Source organism: Argentina silus (genome assembly GCF_951799395.1).
Source record: "Argentina silus genome assembly, chromosome: 3".
NCBI lineage: Eukaryota > Metazoa > Chordata > Actinopteri > Argentiniformes > Argentinidae > Argentina > Argentina silus.
The window spans coordinates 21399328-21409617 of NC_139657.1; positions in this window are offsets into that span (position 1 = coordinate 21399328).

A 10290-nucleotide genomic window follows, 5' to 3' on the forward strand; every position below is an offset into this window, starting at 1 on the left:
CTATATTCTTGAAGCCTCAACAACTGCAATTTCATTATTTGAAGTAGCCTATACCTGCATGACATCAACAATTGCGTTTTTTTTGTGTACTCTTAATGCGATACTGAACCTTTCAATGTGTGCAGGATCATTTTTGCAATTTACCTACTTAGTTTTAGGATGATTGAGATTATTTGTGAATTTATAATTGATATTATGTGCTTATTTCTCTGCATCTATGCCTCTGCAACACTCTCGTTACCTAGGAAAATAATAATAATTGCTTCAAAAACCGTCTGAACAGCCCTTAGATTGTCAGGAAGAGAGTTCTAAAGGCGTGGTGCATGGGAGGAAAAGGCCCGGTCCCCCATTGTGTGGAGCCTAGTTCTGGGTGCATGAAGCAGTTTGGCGTGGCTTGACTGTAGGGTGTGTGGAGGTTCATATAAAGAGAGTAGATCAGACAGGTAGACAGGTCTGATGCCAAATAGACTCAAAGCGTAAAACTATGCTGCTTCAAGCGAGCCTAGCTTCTTAGACCTGCTGCTTTTGCATGCCGTCTAGCATATCTCATTGATCACCATGAGTTGTGTAACTGCGGCTCACAGTACGGAGACGTTATGGTGTCATGATGGTGTTGGTATAGTTTGGCCGTTACTCCTAACATGAGCAGCTCTGATTATTTCCACAGTGCTTTCTGAAATCATAATGTACGTGGAGACCACATCAATACCGACCCATGGATGTGTCCTAATATTCTTTCCTCTATTCCTCGCATCCTCTCTCGTCACAAAACCGTATTGGAGGAGAATATCTAAGGGGAGGAACTATTCTACCCCAGTAGTTTAAGTGAGGAGGTAGGATGCGAGGAACAGACTATTGGGACACACCCAACGAACTCCACTGAGTTTGTATTTGGTTACATTCTGTACTATGAGACCATGATTCTTACACAGCTGTGGAGTTAAGACAGAGTGCGCCCCCTGGACCCTGCCTATGGGGACATGCGTGTAATCAGCGTCGTCTCTGCATTACAGATGCTGCCATTTCTGAGGTGGCACCTACAGAACACTGGAGAACAACCATCACTAATAGTGGCAGATGGTGACCTATCACTGTATCCATGCCATGCGGGCATATGTTGGCACAATACAGTACATCTTGTTCTGTCCCCGAAGGCTGTCATCTACACTAAACTGTGCATCCCTCACTGAACGGGGCTGACATACAATGAATAAAGGAGAACCATCAATGGAATGAAACATGCCTTTGTGCCTTTTTTATTTTGAAGAGTGAGAATTTTTGTATGCAGTTTTTTCTGTATAATCATGTCAGTGTTGGATTATATAAGCCTACTGTAATAGCAAGTGCTACTTATTGTCCTTGATATGCAGTATAGTACTCTTTTCAAATGTTACTTTTTCACTCCAGGTGAGCGCTCAATTCCATCTGTCCATGACAACTGCTGGTTCTCTGCTGATAATCATCTCTAAACAAAAAAAAAACCTGTTTTTCAGTTTCAGCTGACTGGAAGCCAGATTAGGCGGCAATCTTGAATAAGACCCAATAAAAAGTGGCAATCATCTGTAAGTAAAAGTGCACTGGCACAGCTGGTAATCTATATGGAATCAGGATGTGAATTTATGGAACTCTTTTCAAACATGCCCAGCCATCTCACTTTGGACAGCTGGCTGATGGCAGTGTGGTCACCATGGAAACAACAGTACCAACCAGGGAAAATGTTTTAATAGTTTTATCATACAAACTCCACAAGAAGGGGGAAAATCTAATAGAATCTCAACCATGTGTATGAAATCTAGGTCTCTCCCTCCTATATTCTATAACAAACAGACTCTTAACATACAAATTAACAAAACATTTTCACAAAGTGACGTGTTTGTCAATGTATAACTGGAGGACAGTCTCAGAAGTATACACTTTGACCCCAGATGTATTTCAGTGTGGTATTTCAGTGGTCTTAGTATGTTTTGCTATTTTCTAATTGCTTCAATGCTTGTTTGCCAATAAGGACTGAAGACTGTCTCAAAATCACCACAAGGTACAGAGCCCAGTTATTAGAAATAAACATATACAAAAATGCTTTTTACGGCCAGGAAAGTGGAGCCTGCGCAGCTGGTTCATATTTCCTCCTGCCTTTGAACTCCTACTAAACTTTCTCTTCTTTGCTCTCTCTCTCCTTCTCTCTTTCTTTCTCAGTTGAGGGGCTGCAATTTGAGCCCAAATGATGAATCCAAGTTTGATCTAAGGTGAGGAGAATATGTGCGATGTCTAAATCAAAGTCGACACATGAACAAACATCTTGTACCTCTCGCTGTTTTGAAAAAAGTGAAATGGAATTTTGGTTGGGAGCGTCCCTAAATCTGTTTAAGTGAGCTCAGAGACAGACTGTCTGCTGTAATACCTTGTGATTAGTTACTAACCTTGCTGAGAGCACAGGGCTTTACTCTCAGTCATGACAGCATGGCAAGCAAGAGAATTTCTCATTAGAAATCACATTCAAAGGCCCACCCCCACAAATAGTTGATCCTCCAAAGATTATATGGGGAAGAAAGGGGCCTGTAAGTACATGTACAGTATATACCTTTCAAGGGAAATCCATGTCTTTAAACTTAGAAAAGGAGAAAAAGGAGAGAGTGTAGGTTTTAGATACCGTAATTGTGTTCTAAATATACACTACTTGGGATTTATATCCTTTTCATGGCCTAAAATCAAACGAAACAAAACAGTGTAGAGGACTATTTTGTTAGAGAAGACAGTCTAAAAGGGTGAGACAAAAGCAAAGTTCTATTTGTTTACAGATCATGTCACACGTAACCCTTGATTTTTCCAGCCAGTTGATTTGCCACAGAAGCATGTCACCTGACCCCTCCTCCTCTTCTCCATAAACAGAGCAAATGCAGGTGTCTGCCTCTCCACTCTTTCATGCCTGCACTCATCTCCCTGACAAAGGCTATTTCCGGACTAATTGATGCCTGGAAAACTGAGAGGCTTCCAGGCACCAGAATAGATCTTCCTTCCACCCACCCCTCTCACCATGCATCCCAAGTGCCATTTATCTACTGCTGTGCATCTATTGTCGGTATACAGTTAATGTTGTGTATAGGCCTAAGGATGTGGTGGAGGACAGGGTTATTCAATTATATTTTTAAAGGGGCCAGATTTTAAACATGTTATTTGCAGTGTGAGAGAAGCTGGATTCACACGTGTACATTGATCCAAACATAGTTAGAAGAAAAAATTGCAATCTTCTCGTGTCGTCTCGATTGGGAATTGCTCTCCATTGAAATGCTCAGTCCAAAACTTCGCACAGACTGAAGCGCCTGTCTCAGGTCAGCTGATGCTCGAATGTCAATAAGCTCCAGTTGAAGCGGGCCCTTGATGTCAGCACCTGTTTGGCTTTCGCTGAGAAGTCTCCCCCTGTATCAATAGAGAATGGGTCCTTGACAAATCGCATCACCTCTGGCGGGAGATCGAAGTAATCAAATCTTGTTGCAAAGTTAGCCCTCAATTTATCCAAAAACTCAGACATCACTGTAGTGATCTGGGCTGATGATGAGGGAAATGGAGCATTTAGTCAGGATGCAAAAAATAACCAATTTATTTTAAAAAGCAGTCAATTTTCCAATAATATCAAAATAACCATTTTCCTGTAGTCCCAAATTAAGTCTATGTCGAGTGATATGTCCTGGCTTTCTTGTGCCAGCAATCTCGGAGAAAAGCAACAATCTCCTCCCTCACATAGTCTTTTGAGTGCATTACCCTAGCTTAGCCACCTAATATCATTATCTAAAAATAGATCATTATGCTCGGCTGACATGTCTGATAGCAGTTTCCGAAACAAATGGTGTTGCACGCTAGATGTTGATCGAACAAAGTTAATGATAGACATAACAGGACACTCTGGTGAACAAAGCACTGTAGTGACCTCATCAGCGGTGCAAGAGCTGACAGCCAGGCAGACAGACCCTGCACCCTTCCCAACATAGCCGGAGTGCCAACAGTGACAAGCATGTTAACTCGCTCTAAATCCAGTCCATTGTCATTGAAAAAGGTGACAATCTTCTGAAAAATGATCTCACCAGTAGTGTGTCCCTCCAATGGTATTAGGCCCAGCATGTCCTCCCGAAAGCACTCACCATAAAAAAAACCCACATATAAACAGACAAGCTGTGCTATGTCAGTTTTTCTGTGGATTCGTGAACAGCCAGGGACATGGCCTCCACGTCTGTCCAAAAGGGTTTCGAAACCTCCGTTGCTAGAACGTCAACTGTTCTTGTGGTTGATGTGTCAGACATGGGAATGATTTTAATTGATGACATCACCTGATTTCTCACCTTGTCTCTGTGATCACTTTCTCAATAGTAGCGAACATCCACTCTCTCACTGTCTTCGAGTCTGTAAAACCCCTCTTCTTTTTAGCAAGGATCCATGCCACACAGAGAGAGGCTGCTGTAGCCTTCTCCTTTGGAGGTGGCCAATAGGAGAATGAGGACCAAACTCCTGGCCATCGTGGACAATCCCTCCCATCCCCTACATGTCACTGTGGCAGAGCAGAGAAGCTCCTTTAGCAACAGATTATTACAACCACGTTGCACTAAGGAGCGCTATAGGAGATCTTTTCCGCCTGCCGCAATAACACTGTACAACTCCTCCTCCGGCTGGCTCGATCAGGGTGATCAGAGTCAGGCTGGAGGATGTTAAATCATCTTGGACTGTTCTTCCTGTATATAATGTTTCAGATGTCTATTTTTTTTATTCTATTATTCTATTGTCACTTTATTTTGTTGTTGTTGTTTGTGATGTGAGCTGCTGTAACGCCTTAATTTCCCCTCGGAGATCAATAAAGTACGTATCTATCTATCTCTATCAGCCCGCCAGCCTGCCAGCCCATCTCTCCCTTCCATCTACACTGTGAGTGGCGGTGGACGAGAACAGGGCTCCCAAATTACCTTGATAGAGCTTAGGCACGCAGGCAAGGCTCAAAATAACAGGAAGTGTTGTGTGTCTGTGGCCCTGCTTTGCCTGCGTCAGTCAGCCCCAGCCATGGCAACCATGCTTGTCTGATGACACAGCCCTCTGTCTTCAAACATTCCTCTTCGTTAACATCAAAGAGCCATCATCGATGCTTACCACCACTAATTGCATTCTGTTTGTGGTGCAATAAGCAGAACACACAAACACGCACGCACGCACGCACGCACGCACGCACGCACGCACACTGCTATCATTAACAACCATGTTACAAACCACAGTGGATCAATTACTCATGATAAAGGCTAATTTAGGTCTTGAAATTGAATTAAGATTCAACTGAGAAGTTACTAAAATAAATTAGATTATGAAAATATTTGGGCATCATCCTGAATGATGACGACATGCTATTAATTTAGTCATAGAACGTCACCATATCAATTTGGAGATAACTGTTGAACATCCAATAATGTTTTTTTATTTTAAATATGGTGAAATATAGTAGGGGATGAATTAACTTGATGTCAGCCATTTTACTTTGTGTATGACTGTGCGCACTGTCTTCCTTCATCTGTCGTGCCTTCTTCGGAGAACAGTTGCATTGTGTTACCTGTTCTATTTGTTGTCTGCATTAGTGTTCACCTGCAGATGCTCCAGAGCTCATGTATTGCGTTGTGTCAAGGCTTGGTGACTCAAAGTGACAAATCTAATCCATCATGTTTGTCTCTCCCCAGGCCTCACTAAACTCTCCCACAGGCTACAGCTGCTCACTCACACACACACACACACACACACACACACACAACACACACACACACACACACACGCACACACACACACACACCTCTCTGAGGTGGTAGGGCTGTGGCAGATATCGACTTGTAGAATCAAACGAGAAGAATAGATAAAAGACAGACACACAACATGTCTCTGTGTGTTTGATCAAAGTCAGGGTGCCAATCCTGGGGGCAATTACTAATATTGAGACATGTCACTATTGTTCTCCACCTGAACTACAGTGTAAACAGGCTGTTGGGATGAAAATAATCTGTTTCTTGTGGTCTTAGCAAAAACTACTTTGTAGACATACTGTGTCATTTAGTAACTAACCTGCTTTCTCTTGACAAGTCGGGCTTCTCTTTTTTGCTACTTGAAATTGTTCTCTTGTTCCTCCCTCAAAATAAATGATTAATTACCTTTCCTGATTATGTTCTTTGTTCTATTCCCAGCGCTATTCAAATTGGATTGTTGTTTCCATAATTGATGTCCTTGTTGTTGACACTTCTGTCTTTGTTGGGCTGTCAGTTTTTTTTTTTCACCTTTGGTAGCCAAGTCCTGAATGGAATTTCAATACTGTGTTTATGTGTGTGTGCGTGTGTGTTCACTCTATGGATCCAAATAAAATATTCAAAATGTGTGTGTGTGTGTGTGTGTGTGTGTGTGTGTGTGTGTGTTGATAGAAGACGACCCTGGGCTGCTGTTACGCTCTTGTCTCTTGTTTGCAAGCAATAATAAATACCGGACTCGAATATTGTGGCTACTCAGGACTTTATTTCTTGAATCTTACCTCCGAAGAGTGGTAAATCCTAGACATCCACCACAATACACACACACACACACACACACACACAGACATTAGCATGCACACACTCCCTCTCTCTCTCTCTCTCACACACACACACACACACACACACACACACACACACACACACAACATCTTTATCAGGTATGTTTCACATGGGTTGTACAAATGTTCTCTGCACGTACCCAGACTCTTTATTGCTAAATCTCAATATTTACTTTGTATCTTCTATAATCTCCGTCTCGATGCTGGTGATTTTTATCAAAGGAAAGTGAAAACTGTGCCTGTGGTTCTAATCACTTCGCTTCATATTTTCAAAGCACTGTTAAAATGACACAGATCCCCTTTTTTATTGGCTTGTTTAATACTTAATACTTAATGACTGTTTATGCGTAAATTGATGATTTTAGGGTTTTCAGGTTTGTACAAAGCATTACGGTAAGACATTCCGAGTCAACACCAAACCAAAGACCCATCCCTGCACGTATTTGAAGGGCAAACCTCCTCTCCTCTCGCCTGTTTGATGCAAAACCTTTGTGATATAAGTAAACAACCATCAAAGCACAGTCGAGGCACATTAATATGGATAGTGGTAGGGTGCATTAGCAACTCCCATGTGTGGAGAGGACATCAGCAGTCCTACACACACTCAGGTCAAATGTCAACCTCATCAGTCACGGTGGAGTGCGCCCCAACGCATCCTGAGTAGTCTGATTTCACTCATCTGTTGGTCCTCTTGAATGTGGGCCGCTCTGACTAACGACCAATCACAATCACAGTGAGGGGCTTTTATGCCGATTGCTAATAAGAGTGCTGTTCATCAGCACAGAGGCAGGCAATACACTTTGTGTGTGACAACACCTGTCCTCTTCTGTCCATTTCTCTTCAATCTTTTTTTATTATATGTGTTTCTCTTCTATTTGTATTCTTCCATGTGTTTCTCGTCTGTCTGTATCTTCTATCTACTTCTCTTCTTTCAGTCTCCTTTCTTTTGAACCATGTGGTAAACATCTGACCTTATGTCGGAGTGCGCTTGTCTGATTCTCTTTCCATAGAAATTGAACAGGGATCCAGGAAATATACAATGTAGCCTACAAATGATAAAAAAGTATGATATATCAGGATAGATAATATGACATCATGAGTATCATAAGCTCCTTCATTACTTCCACCAATCGTTGGCCCCATTCCTGTTGAGCCTGGTCCAGATCGTCTCGTTCTGATCAAAGGCTGATAAAGGAGGTCATTTCACTGAGGAAGATCTATCCTTCCTCTCTCAGAGCTCTGATTCAGTGGATAAGTTGGAGAGCCATGAATCACATGGGAGTCTTCAGCCAAGAGGGGAGCCAGACGTCCAGGTGTATTAGATTTGACTCAGCAGACAAAACAAAAGCCCTTTGCCTCCGAGAGTTGTAGCCTAATGTTGCTATTAAACATTTTTGTGTTGCTGCCAACACTGGCTGTAATTCAGCCTCGTTGTATCATTTTGGATGGTCTCCTGTGTTCTTTTCTCTGTTTCTAATTCATGGCACTATTCTGGTGGTATCTGTAAGGGTGGTACAGTGAGGTAGACCAGACAATGCTAAAGCTGTAGAGGTACAACACAGTATGTAAAGAAGTGTGTAGAAAGTTTATCTCCAAAGAGCAAATGTAGCGGAGTTAATTCGGAATCAAACTCTTGTGATGGCTACCTTGTGAGACTTATAAGCCCAAATGTCGCCATCAGACCACAAGCAGGTCCTCTTGATTCATATTCAAAAAACTACCAAACTCTGGGTCCAGCTGTGTGGTCTGAACCAAGAACTGAGTTTTCCCTAAGCTCTTGTAGTGCCTTCCCCTTTGATCTATCACCCAGTCTGAAGCAGTATATAATGCATTTACATCTTCATGTCAAATCAACCTGTATGTTAATTTATTTGATAGGTCTTGTCAAATTTACCTTGATCACTCACCATCACAGGATGCTGTGAAAACCAGTTCCAAATGGTTGGCCTGATTAGCATGTCTCCTAACAGTCTAAATCTTACATTGCCCTGAAGTGATTTTTTTCATCCTATGCATGTATGTGTTGTCTGACATCATCGCTTCGCTACACAAACCACAAACAAGCATGGAAGACAAGAGTGTGTGGAGTACTGAAGAGGTGTGTTGCTTTCTGTCACTCGCCATGATTCTCATAAAGAGAAACAAAGCAAGCAACTAGGAAACTTTCATGGCAGGCATTGTTGTCACCCACAACAACTTCTGAATTAGAGGAAGCACGAGCACCACCACCTACACTGCACAGGGTCCCGTCGTTACTATGACAACTAGCATAGCCATGTCAGCTTAAGACTACACTTTGCTACACTGCTTTAAAGCAGATTTTCGAAACCTGACGTGCAGGTTGATTGATATACCAGCCTTGGCTCTGAGTTGAATTGATCCCAGCATTGAGCATGCCTACATTGTTTTCACACTTATTAGCCCGGACCACATTGACAAGGCATCAGTCACAGTACAAAGCATGGTTTCTCTCTCAGTGAAGTGCAGTTTAACCTTTGACTGACAAAAATCCTTATCCTGAGGCAAAATAATGTGACTCAATCCCATAAAGGTATTATAAATAAAACATGATACATTTCTTCAGCATTAACTTACATTTTTGGACTTTGATCACCATTGTCTTACGATGGTCTCCAGATCAGTGTAAAAAGGTGTCCTAACAAATAGAATTCCCTTTTGATGGACAGTTCCCTCTCTCCTCCCCCTATAGAGAACCCTTCAAGGATAAGTGGGGAGACAGATTATAGGTGACATCATTCTAAGGCTGTATTGTTGTTTGCCCACCGTACTGAGGGGATGAAGGAGAGCAGATGCACCAGACAGGTGGTAAATATTTCATGGACCTGTCCCTTTATCTCACATCTTCTCTTGGCCCTCTCTGGGTTTTATATGGGCACTATAGATGGGGAAGAATTGGAGAGTGTTTTTATGGCACAATGCACAATCCATGTCCACTTGGCACGAAAAAAGGTTACTTCTGCCTAAGCCAATTTTCTCTTAACAGTTTATGTGTACCTAACAGCACATAGACGTAGACTCTGAGCCATTCGGGTGGGAAGCAGAAAGGTGTTTGTGTTGTGAAGCCCCTGTGACTGCATCAGTGTGACGGGCCACTCTGAGGAAGAGAAAGGTACCATACAGATACCAATGAGACAGAACTTGCCCAAGGCTCAGCAAAAGCTGGTAGAATGATCAGAAATAAAAATCTGGACAAAGTGGAAATAAGGGAACATGGCCATTTAAATAGAATGCCAGGAGATTTCAGTCACCCCAAATATACTGTATCTAGAGTGTTTCGTAGCTAGCACAATAGAATTAAGTGTAGAATTAAACTGTTGACACAAATTTATTTTTGCTTTTGCTAAAAAAGTTGGAGAAGAGGGTGAATAAAATGAACATCACTTATTCAACGTTCAATTGCAGAGGACTGCGCTGGTAGGAAGATAATTCAACGAATACTCGCGATCATATTCTAGATTACGATTCAGTCACGTATCAGAATGACTGATTCTAAGTAAAAGCACTTTCAACTCCATTTGCAACCAAGACGATAATCCTTTTTGTGCACAGTTGTTAAGGCTCACATTAATATGTATGTTATCTCATTTTATAATTTCCTCCAGACAGCCAAATCAGTAGCTGCAGATGGTTTTGGATAAAAAACATTTCAAAGAGGGCCATAAAACAACCAGTTT